At 38.3% G+C, this 12,600-nt stretch overlaps 1 long non-coding RNA gene across 1 annotated transcript; it reads right to left on the bottom strand.

Moving 5' to 3' along the window:
- Positions 1–6,325: 6,325 nt before the first annotated feature.
- On the bottom strand, positions 6,326–8,882 carry LOC139075385 (uncharacterized). The gene is made up of 3 exons (XR_011525760.1): positions 8,650–8,882; positions 7,951–8,058; positions 6,326–6,690 (listed from the first exon to the last, which is right to left on the bottom strand). It is a non-coding gene; the product is annotated as an uncharacterized lncRNA (long non-coding RNA).
- Between the last annotated feature and the right edge of the window lie 3,718 nt (positions 8,883–12,600).

Here is a 12,600-nt window from a genome sequence, read left to right as displayed (position 1 = left end):
GAACCATGAAAGACCCCAAATAACCAAAGCAATCTTTAAAAAGAACAAAGCTGGAGGCATCACACTTCCTGATTTCAAACTATGTTACAAAGCTATAATAATCAAAATAGTATGGTATTGGCATAAAAACAAACACATAGATCAGTGGGACAGAATAGAAAGCCCAGAATTAAAGCCTCTCATATATGGTCAATTAACTTTCGACAAAGGAACCAAGAATATTCAATAGGGAAAGGATAGTCTCTTCAATAAATGGTGTTGGGAAACTGACCAGCTATCTGCAAAAGAATGAAACTGGACCTCTATCTTACACAATACACAAAAATTAACTGAAAATGGATTAAGGACTTGAATGTAACATCTAAAACTATAAAACTCCTAAAAGAAAAGATAGGAGGTAAGCTCCTTGATATTGGTCTTGGCACTGATTTTTTGGATATGGCACCAAAAGCAAAGGCGAAAAAGCAACAATTAATGAGGGACTACATCAAAGTACAAAAACTTCTGCACAATAAAATGAATACAGTCAGGAAAATGAGAAGGCAATCTATGAAATGGGGGAAATATTTTCAAACCACATATTTGATAAAAGGTTAATATCCAAAATATATGAAGAACTCATTAGCAAAAAAACAAATAACTTGATTAAAAAATGGGCAAAGGACTTAAATAGACATTTTTACGTAGAAGACATACAAATGGCCAATAGGTACATTAAAAGGTGCTCAACATCACTGATCATGAGGGAAATACAAATCAAAACCACAGGAAGATATCACCTCACACCTGCTAGAACGGCTATCATAAAAAGACAAGGTACAACAAATGCTGGGGAGGAATGCAAACTGGGACAGGCACCGTAGAAAACAGCATGAAGTTTCTTCAAGAAATTAAAAATAGAACTACCATATAATCCAACAATTCCACTTCTGGGTATATCTACAGAGGAAATAAAATCATTATCTCAAAGAGATATCTGTACTCCCATGTTCATAGCAACATTTTTCACAATAGCCAAGGTATGGCAACAATGTAAGTGTCCATCAACAGATGAATGGATAAAGAAAATGGGAGATATATATATAATTCAGCCTTAAAAAGAAGAAGGAATCCTGTCACTTGTGACAACATGGATGAACCTGGGGGATACTATGCTAAGTGAAATAATGCCAGATAGAGAAAGATAAATATAACACGGTATCACTTATACATGGAATCTAAAAAGAAAAGTCGAATTCATAAAAATAGAGAGTAGAAAAGTGGTTGCCAGGGGCAGGGGGTTTGGGGAAATAGGGAGAGGTTGGTAAAAGAGTACAAACTTTCATTTATAAACTGAGTAAGTTCTGAGGATCTAATGTATAACATGGTGACTATTACTGACAAACTATTACGTAATCGATATTTACTAAAAGAGGAGAACTTAAATGTTCTTACCGAAGAAAAGGTTAAAAAAAGAAAGTAAAAGGTGCTTTTTTTAAAAAAAATTATATTGCCAAATGTCTGCTGGGGGAGAAAGAGGGCCAGGTAGGGTTGGAATTGCCCCCAGCTGAGAACCACTCCTTTCAGTTTGTGCTTAAAATGTTTGCTCTCTCTTCCTCTCTTTCTCTCTTTTTAAAATAACTCCCACAATTCTTACACAGCCTATGAGGAGATAGGGTGAGCATGATAGTCACCATTTTATAGAAGAGGCTCTGGGAGGCTAAAAGCAGATGAGGTCAATTGCCCCACCGGTTCATAGTTGTTCTTTTATTTAGCTCCTACTACCACAAAGTTAAAACATGGCAGTTTCTGAATAATATTAATTGGCTTTAATAATATTTTAAGATGTGCCTTTTTTTACCCTAAGATCCTCTGGCTACAGTGTCCTAAGATCTCATATACCTTAAATCTTCTTCAGTCACCCAAGGATGGCATTTTACTATCCATATTATAGATGAGGAAACTGAGGCCAAGACAGAGGAAATGACTTTGCCCAAACAAGAAGCTATTTAAGGTGTTCACTTACTGAGCGTTATTCCAAGAAAGCAGAGACTTCTTTTTGGTTCATTCCTGTATCTCTAATGTCTAATACAGTGCCTGGTATATAATAGCTTCTCCATAAATAATGAAGGAAGGAAAAAGAGAGGCAAGAAGGAAAATCGACATTGAAACCAGGTCTGTCTGATTCAAAAGTTACTCTCTCCATTGTCATCCTGTCTCACAATACAAATCTCCCAGAGGACTACTGACTAAATCTCGGTGACCTAGGAGGTCACTTCTGATTGGAAGAGGTTCAAGAATGGAGGCAGTGAAGACAGGAGGAAAGAACTAACCTGGAAGCCTTCCACTTGGCCTGGCAGCCGAGGAGGTTGCACAGCCTGTTCAGTGGAGGAGGTCCAACTACAGAGAGAATCATCATTTGAGTTTGAAATAAAATAAATTCCATTAAAATTGTAAATGGGCTTTACAGCAAATCTCCAACTCCATTCCATTGGAAGAATGGGTTGAGGCTTCTCGCTTGTGAATCTCATCCTAAAGGCAGTTGGGGGAGACATGTAAAGGCTATGCCTGCTGGACCCCCTTGATCCCAAACTGTTGCTTGTAAACCTCTTTCTCCATCTTCTTTTCTGGTAGATTCTCACTGCTGCTGAGACCAGCTGCTCACACAATATGCTTGTAGCAGCATTCCTGGCAGGCCCTTTCTCAGAAAGACAGTCTTGTTTATGGCCTTTCCAGCTGACTGCGTGCTCTAAAGCTCACTCAGGCTTCAGAATCAGCAGAATACATGTGCCTACAGGTCTGCATCTTCCAGGGTCAGGTCAAAATTAGTGAGATAAAAAGCAGAGTTGTGACATTCATAGTTTCATATTAACACAAGGACGATAAAAATAGCATCAGCAATAACAACATCTTAAAACATTTATTTAAAGTACTTAAAAACAGCAAACCATTGCTGAAGACCATTGAGTCAGCCGACAGGATCAAGGAGTGTGGGAGGACACAGTTGGTTCCAGTTTTTTTTTAGCCCAAACTCTCAGACCAATGAAATTAGGCTCTTACTGGATCAAGTCAAATCAGCTTAATCACAAGAAAGTGATTTGCTGACTTGTGTAACTGAAGAGTCCTGGGCTTTTGTAATAGCTGTGTATAGACATTAAACAATCTTATTAGGAATCTCTCTCTCTCTTTGTTCTGCTTGAGAAGAAAAAGTCTGTCTTCAAATTTCGTATCAATCTCCCCAAAAGGACTCCACATGGCCTATGGGTGACATGCCAACCTCAGTACAAATCATTGAGTTTAGGAGGATCGGCCAATTGCTTCACAAAGCCCACTCTGGAAGTGGTGCATGTGGGGTACCTTGATTGGTAGTCCCACTTGGAAACACGGAATTGGGTTCCTGATGGGCCCATTCAGTTGCTTATTCAAAGACAGAAAGCCAAGGAGCTGAGTTGGTTTCACAGCTTCATGTGAGTAGGGTGTGCACTGCAGGACTTCCATCCAGGACCGGGCCTCAATCTTCTCAGAGTATTTTCTTCTACTTCTGTCTTGCAAGACAAGGTATATCCGTCCTACTCCCTTGTGCTTGTTACATCAGAGGTGGAAGCTTATTTCTTCTTGGTTTCTCTGCTGCAAAGGCCCACTCATTAGGAATAGTGACTTCCTTTTTATTAGATTAACTGATTTATCTTTCCCAGTGAAAGGAAGTTTTAGTAACACAACAAAATCGAAACAATTTGAAGCTAAGAGCTTGCTTCTTCTGTTTCTTGTCATTTTATCTGAGATAAGGAAAAAGAATTGAGATCTATTCTTGTTTTTTCATCTCTCAGGTCAATAAAACCATAAGCAGACTGTTAAGGCTGTCCTATATTAAGTTAGTAAAAGCCACCAGTTGCAAGACCCCACGGCTCCATGTTATGCCACATTTTTTGGCATTGGTTGTGGTTTACATTTTGATCAATCATTTCCTCTTTGGAGTCTTACTGAGTGTCTACAGAATGCTAGGAACTTTAAAAATATTTACAAATTTATAAAGGAGAAGAAGAATTAGCATCATTTTACAAACAATGAAACTGAGAATTAGAACACTTAAATTGTTCAAGCAAGGCCACAGAGCTAATGAGAGGAGCTGGGATTCGTACCCAGAACTGTCTGGCCCATAGCCCATCCACCCGCCTTCCAGAGCATCATATCGTTTATGCATGAGACACCATGTTCTTTATCATTTGTTCAAAGACGTCTTTCAGTTGACTAGTGCTTATTAAAACAGCTAAGTGGAGGCCCTCTTAAATAAGAAATGCTCCGTCTTTTTGGTGAGATTGGGGAATACTGTTCATCCAAACCTCCTGGATCATTCATAGTTAATTTGTTTCTGTAACTTGAGTCTCTCACATCATTTTTTCCTTTCTTTTACTCTCCTCAGATTAATGAGTGAATTAAAGTGAGCACTGCATAAATCCGTAACAAAATGTCTGAGAAGCTGAAATCAAGTTTGGGTCCACACAAATGCCCCTCCCCAAAAGAAAGAGAGGCAATACTTATTATCTTAGAGAACAGTGTGCAACAGAATAACCTCTGGGTGCTTGTTAAAAAGTGGAGCTGCTTTAGTTTCCAATCCCAGAGACCATACTTTGGTAGATCTGGAATGGGACCAGCCCAGGAGATTTAAATACAAGTGAGTCACCAGCGGGCAAGGTTTTGGAAAACCTTGGTCTAGCAATTCAATAATTAACTTGATTCTTGCTAGATGTGGTCTCACCCCTATGCCTCATTGCTACATGGAAGTTTTAAAATTATAATCTGTGACTGCTAGATTGTATTAGAAATGGTACAATGTAATGATAGCAGACTGGATGAAGTGCCAGGAGACCTGCCTTCTAATCCTCTCTTGGTCTTAGTTTTCCGTAGCTGTGAAAATTTTGTAAGAACATTTTGAAAAGTTAAAACACTACAAATTCAGAGATTTTCTTGAGGGACCAGAGATGCTGTCTTCTAGAACTGTACAACTGACAAAGGGGCTCTGAACGTAACGTTTGTCCTACATTGAGACAATGTTTGTGAACCTTGCAACTTCTATCCCTTGAAGATCGACAGAGTTCCTGGGTTTATAAGAATTTCTTCTGAAAGAATTTGACAGCAACTTAAGTCTATTTCCCCAGCTTCTTCCATTATTCAGAAACCCAAGATGAGGATTTCAGTGTCTTCAAATAGATACCTATAATATGTACAAAATAATGATTGGGAAAAGAACAATGAAGGATGCTCACTGACAAAGCTAGGCATGCTGTATTCTTGGTTATTCATTGGGAGAAGAGAAGAAACAATGATTAAGAAACCATGCTGTTAGAAGAACATATTAATGTGTCACAAAGGTGGTGCTAATGAGGAGAATAAAAGAGAAAAGGAATATGATCTGAAGTGCGACATAAAAGTAAACAGCAACAAGAGTAATAATAGTAGCTAGCATTTATTTAGTGCTGACTGTGTGTGCCAAATATTCTGCAGTAATTAAATCATGAAATCCTCACAAAGAAAGTCATGAGATTGGTAACGTTATTCATCATTCCCTGTTTACAGATGTGGAAAAGATGGCAAGCAGTGATTAAGAAATTTGCACAGATTGCCACATAACAAGGACTAGAACTAGGCTTCAACTCTAGGGACTGTGATGCTAAAGCCCTCGCTTTGAACCAGGACACTTTATTTCTGTTGAAAATATTTTATACTGCCTTGCCTTTAATGCCTTTGCCATTGAAGCTGTGACAATTCCACAGAGCTTACCCCATTCCATTTGAATAGCCAATCTTTTTCAGCCTTGTCAGTTTTTTTTCCATTTATCTTCCAAAATGGCTGCGTTGGTTATTTTCATATATTTTCTGCCTTAAAAGCAAAAATGTATTCATTTTCTCATTCACGTATTTCTCTACTGAATACTGACTGAGTTCCTGCCTTGTACGAGGCGTAACATTAGGCACCAAGGGCACAGAGAACCAAGATCTTTTTCATTGTTGCTATGGTTACTTTTGCCAAAGTTCTTACACTTTGGGAGAAATGTATTTCCATGAAAAAAAATATTGAAGCTTATGGGAAATTATCTCATGAGGCATGTTGGCATACAGCTTCAGGGAAATTTCGTCCCATCCTAGTGTCTGGAATTGAGAGATAACGAACTATTTAAGTATCTACTATAGGATGTTGAATCACCAGGTAAGGAGAAAACATTGTCTATTAGATAAAGTTGCTTCTTCTGGAAAGGTCAGAGAAAACTGAAAGTAGAAGATTGGGGTGGGAAAAGAAGCTAAAAAGTAAGAAAAACACTAGGCCAATGTAATTTGGTTTTTTCCTTTTCTTTTTTTATTGCAATAAGGTAACACAGCAAACAACTCCCAAATCTCAGTGGCAACCCTATGTTCTTTGCCCACTGGTCTTTGCTCATCTGCTGAGGTAACTGCTGCAGGCAGTGTGTTGACTTCACACCTATTCCTTTTGCCCTTTCTGGGGGATCAGTGACTTCCAGAGGCATCTCCTTCTCATGATGGATGGGAAGGCCATGCTCTCTCTGAAGGTTTTAGAAGGTTCTTTCTTTCTTCCTGTCTTCTAGTGGTTGCCAGTAATCCTTGGCATTCTGTAGCTTGCAGCATTATAACTGCAGTCTCTGTCTCCCTCTTAACATGGCCATCTTCCTCTGTGTCTCTGTGTCCGAATTTCTTCTTCCTGTAAGGACGCCAGTCATTGGATTAGGGCTCATACTAACCCAGTATGACCTCATCTTAACTTGATTTCATTTCCAAACATAGTTGTCTTCCATCCCTCAGACTTCATAGTCACTTAGGATATTCCTCTTGCGTGAATATACTTCCCTATCTCTGCTAATCATCTGCTGTTTCAAAGCCTAACTCATACATTTGCTTACTCCATTGCATTCTAAATCTATTGTGGACAGGTTTTAAGACTTGCTCACTTCCACATTTTTCTCTACTACTTGGCGTTTGGTGGGTAGTTCATCAAAATTATTTGAATTGATAAAAAAAAGACATTCAATGATTTCTCTGATATAGGATCAGTTATACTGAATTCTAGTTATAAGATTTTTACCCTCCATCATAATGTGTGGAAAAGATGTCCTTCCCTAGGAAAATAGGTTAAAGGGAGATAGCACTGAAATAAAGAGTTCCTATTTATAATTCTAATAAATTAATCTATTAGGTGTGATTTTCTGAAGATATCTCTAATTGGAGTCATGCCTTATTCAGAAGTGATTAAAAGTGTCATTTAGGCAAAAAATTAAACTTCTCTTTTTGATTACATCTGTAATTATAATGCACTAACAGAACAACCATAAATACAGAAGCCTCATGTGCTTTTGACATCAAAATGTAGTTGTAAAAGCAATAAAAATGACTGAGATGATGTGGCAGTCAAAGTCATGTTAATTACCTTATAGGGTTTCCATATCATCAATCCAATGTCATAATGTGTTATACAAATAGTGTTTTACATGGTTAATTTATGTTTTGGCAGGTGATTCAAAGTCCTTCTACTTTCAAATCTGGACCAGTTTCCAAAATTTCTATCATATAATAAAGTATGTCTGAGCTATGCTTAGAAACTTTTGGAATTAGGAGAGTTTAAATTATCCGGCAATCATCTCTTCTAACTTTCCCTCTCTCACCTTGTAGATGGTAAAATTGAGGCTCAGAAGTGAGTTGGCACTAGAATCCAGGATTCTTTCATTTATAGGGCCATACCACACACTGCTTCTGATATGAACTAACCCTTCACTCACATGTCTCCCAGTGTAAATAAAACCCTTCTTAACAAACACTATTGTCTTATTGGTCTTCAAGATGTAAGCAGTAAAAATACAAACCAAGCTAGCATTGAACTTTCTGATTCTAGAAAGTTCAGGCACAGGTGTATTTGCCTCATTCAATTATGTCATCTAGACATGGTCTCACTCTTTCCATTTCTTACCTCTTCTTTCATTTGCGTTGGTTTAATATCCAGTCAGACTCTCTTCTTGTGCTGGTAAGGTAGCTGCCAGAAGTGCCAGACTTATGTCCTGCCCTATCCTCAATCCAGCTGAAATAAAGAAATATCCCATTTACCACACACAAGAGTCCCAGGTTTGCATATCAATGATTGGACTGAGTTGATCACTTATTAGTCTTCCAACAAATTACTGTGGCCAGGTGGGATAGAATAGACTAATTGGTCAGGCCAGGGTCATGTGTCCACTCTGGAATCCACAGAGGAGAGAGCTCTAGTAAATCACAGGGAATCTGAGTGGAAGAGGGTGGCTCCAAAGGTTGGGGCAGGGCAGTGGAAGGAGTCTCACCCAGTGAGGGTTCGTATCTTCTCTCTGACATTTTTAGCATTGTAGGCTTATGGAGATGATAAAAACAGACCAACTTTCAGTCAATTTTATTATGATTTTTAAAATTCTTTTCAGATAATGCATCCCCCTATTGCCCTTCCCAGGGAGAACCGCTCTCATGTCTAATCTTCTCCATTTTTGGTAAGCTACCAACTCTAAGAAAATATAGACAGGAAAATATAACCAATGGCCATTATAAATGTAGATTCAGAAAATGAAAATGACTATTAATAATATTAATAATATATTAGTACATATAGTACTTGACAACTTATAGAATGCTTTCATGTACATACCAAAAGATTATGCCTCCTGTTTCATAGATGAGCTTCAGAGAGTTGAAATGGAGTTTCTGAGGTCACAAAGCAAGTTAAGGGCTATATCCAGTTTTTCTGTGTTTGGGGCTTTTCCTTTATTCCCTAGATCAACCATCAGCGTCTCATTTCGTTGTCAGCTCCTTTCTTCTAATAGGTGTCAGTTTCAGCAGAAGAGAAAATTATGGGTTAAAAATAAATATGATACATGGAAAGATGAGGCACAGGGTCAACAAATGTCAGGATGAAAGTCTCCATAATGGAAGAATCTCCATTTTCAGAGAGAAATTAAGAGCATCTCTATTCTAGTAAATGCATATATATTTTTCCCATTAAACTCTGCACCTTCCAAAGTATAACTTTTATTATTATTATTTAAGAGGAGAACAGGTCAAGATCTTCTGTATTTCTACACAGAATACTCTTTGAATGAGCTGATGATTTATAGGTAAAATAAAATTTTTAGCTGGAGCCCTAATGTGGCAATTTAGAAAGTTTTAAGGGGCAGTGACACTACTGTCAGACCAAATCATGACCCTGAGAGTTTTTCAGCAGTGTTCAAAAACTTTGATGGTGATAACAACACCTAGGTTGCTTATGATAAGTACAGGTCTCTGGTCCTGCTTCCGAATTTAGTAAATTGGAAACTTTGGCTGTGGTCAAGGCAGTATTCTTTTAATAAGCTCCTCAATACTGGGCTTCATGCCTTGGAAATGTATTTGGTTGTGAAAGCTGTCCATTCATTCAGTTAATAAACATTTATAAAATGCCTACAATGTCTACTTTTCTATATTGAGATATAGCTCTGAAAAAAAGACACAGGAGCCATTCTCTTAAGGATATACATTCTAGCAGGAGAGAGAGGTGACAAGCAAAGACCATAAGAGATAAGTCAGTCATATAATATCATGGGTGGAGAAAATAAAAAGTAGAGCAGGGGATGGGGTCAGGGGTACCTGAGTGGGTGTGGTTAGGGAGTGGAGGGCAGATAACAATACTAACTTAAGGTGATAAGGCTAGGACTTGTTGAAAGACTTGAAGGGGGTGAGGGAAATAATCAAGTATATTCTGGAGAAGATGGTTCCAGACAGAGAGACTAGAATTGGAGCCCTGGGCAGGAGCATGTCTGGCTTATCTGAGGTAGAGCAAGGAGGTCAGTGTGGCTGGAGCTCAGAGAGCCAGGGGGAGAGTAATAAGATGCAGCATCAGCTAGGCAAGAGCAGGGAGCCAGGCTGTATATGGACTGTCGGACCATTTTAAGACAGTTGACTTTTACTCTGATTGAGATGCGGAGCCATTACAGTGTTTTGAACAGAGCAATCCCATGATCTGACTTGTCTTTTAAGGGGATCACTCTGTCTTGAAATAATCCAGATAAAAGACTATTGTGGCTCAGACAAGTGTGGTAATAAGGAAGCGGGAGAGAAGTGGTCAGATACTGGATATATTTTGAAGTTATAACCACCATGATTTTCTGATGAATTAGATGTAAGGTGAGAGGAAAAGAGCAATAAGGAATGACTATAGGTGTTTTGGCTAGAGTAACTGAAGTTGCCATGAACTTTGGGAGAAAGATCTGTTTTGCACGTTCAGAATTTGGGATGTCCATTAGACATCCAAAATATGATGTCAAGAAAGTGCCTAGAATTTAGGAGAGCAGTATGGAATGAAGATATAAATTTGATGCAATTCAACGTGAAGAGATTGGGGAGCAGATGGGAAACCAGCAGAGGACGCTGAGAAGGGATAATCAGTGAATTATGAACCAAAGCCAGAGAGAGCTGATAAAGTTGGTTCCACAAGAAGTGTTCATTATTAAATAATTTATACTATCATCTAATACTACACTTACCCATACTCATGGTTAGTCTTGGTTCTGCAGAACATGTGGATTTCATTCAGTTATTTAACAAATAGTCACTAAGCATATGCTATGTGCTAGGCAGGATGCTGGGTGCTAGGAATTATTCATCAATATTTGGAGTCAGGAAAACCATGTAGATGAAATGATGTCTAAGTTTCCACCTGGAAAAAATGAATAGTAATTAATGAGAAAGAGAGTTTTGGGGATGAGGGAAAATGTTTCAGAAAGAAGAAATAGTATGTTTGAAGGCCTAAAGGCAAGGAGGCAAATAGTGTCTCTGTGGAATTGAAAGTAATTCAGCCTAGAGGGAGCCTGGAATTCAAGGGGTGAGAAGGGAGAAGCAAGATCTAGAAATGAGCAACAAACAGATCACAAAGGACCTTAAAGGCCATGATAAATTTAGGCTTTTCCTAAGGATAGAGTAGAAACTTTGTGGTTTTTAAGGAGGTAAGTGATGTGATTAGATTTTCATTTTGACAACATTACTGGCTGTGTTAAAGGGCATGGGCTGGTGTGATGGTTAATTTTATGTGTCAGCTTGGCTAGGTGATGATGCCCAGATATGTAGTCAAACATTATTCTGGATGTGTCCGTGAGGGTGTTTTTGGATGGGATCAACATTTAAATTGGTAGACTTTGAATAAAGTAGATTGCTCTCCATATTGTGGATGGGCCTCATCCAATCAGTTGAAGCCCTGAGAAGATAAAACGATTGAATTCCCTTGAGCAAGAAGAAATTCCACCAGCAGACGGCCTTTGGATTTGAACATCAGATCTTTCCTGGTCTCCAGCCTGGTAGCCCACTGTGCAAATTTTGGATGTACCAGCCTCCATAATTGCATGAGCAAATTCCTTAAAATAAATTTCTCTCTATATATGCACACAATCCTATTGGCTCTGTTTCTCTGCAAAACACTGACTATTATAGCTGAGAAGGGGAGAGTGAAAGCAGGAGAGCCCACCAGGCTCTGCATATGCTGTGGGAGTTTGGGAAGCTCCCTGAGCATTTGCTTTTCCCTGACCACTCTAAACCAGGGACCCCAAAGTCTTGAGTGCTCTGAGCCTGCTCCTGGAACAAGAATTAGAACCAAGAGCCAGCGTCCTTATTATCTGCCAAAGCTGGGACAGGAAAAGCTCACTTCAAATTGGCAAGATCCCCCTTGTAATTTAATTTTAGATGACTTTTCTTAAACATTTAAAGGTTTTATTTATTAATCATCTCATCCTTTGTATGCATCGATAGTTTTGTCTTATAGAGAGAGATTCTCTAAATGGTCAAATGGATTCCTGGCAAGTAGAATGAGAAATAAGAATGAATAAATAAAGATTTGGCAAGCTACTTCTGAAAGATTGCCAACCTCAAATGGATCTTTGATCCCTCCAAGGGTGTTTTTAAGCATGTAAAGAAAATTAGGTAAAGAAAGAATCCTTACATTTTTTCAGTCAGATTTGGTCCACTCAGAAAAATGAGAAATGTGAACTTTGCCCTGCAGCGCTCCTATATTGCTGTTCCTAGAACCCCAATTTCCCTGCTATGCATCTCACAAAACTTCAGGAGCATTTACTAGCCTGCATGTTCCAGAAACTTTCTTGATCTCTTGAGAAACTTTAGGCTACTTGCCTGGTTTCCTTGCGTCTAGTTGACCAGTTGACCAGAGATGCATGCATGTGCTCTCTCTCCTGTATTGTTTTAGCTATAGTGAAAGCTTCAATCTTTCCTTTGGGGACTTAAAAAAATAAGAAGAACAACAACATAGTCTTCCACATTGAAAAGTATTGCTTTCATAATTCAAAATTGTTATAAATGAAGACTGAGGAAAGACAACCATATTTAAAGAGAAAGCGAGAATAAAATAGATTTTCAAAATCCTTTGGAAGATGTGTTTAAGTCATTCATTTGATTTATTTAACTCTCTGCTTGTGCCCAAATAAAGTAAGGGAAACATCAAAATATCTAGAATTTGGCAATTCTTGGTTTTTATGAATAATATAAAAAAATTAAAAACTAACAACATAAAATGGTAGTTTAGGAGTAAACACTTCTTCCATTTTTATCCCCTGAAGATTTT

Source organism: Equus przewalskii, chromosome 13 (genome assembly GCF_037783145.1).
Source record: "Equus przewalskii isolate Varuska chromosome 13, EquPr2, whole genome shotgun sequence".
Lineage (NCBI taxonomy): Eukaryota > Metazoa > Chordata > Mammalia > Perissodactyla > Equidae > Equus > Equus przewalskii.
Note: the sequence above shows the minus strand (reverse complement) of the source record. Positions and strands in the feature narration are given on the sequence as shown.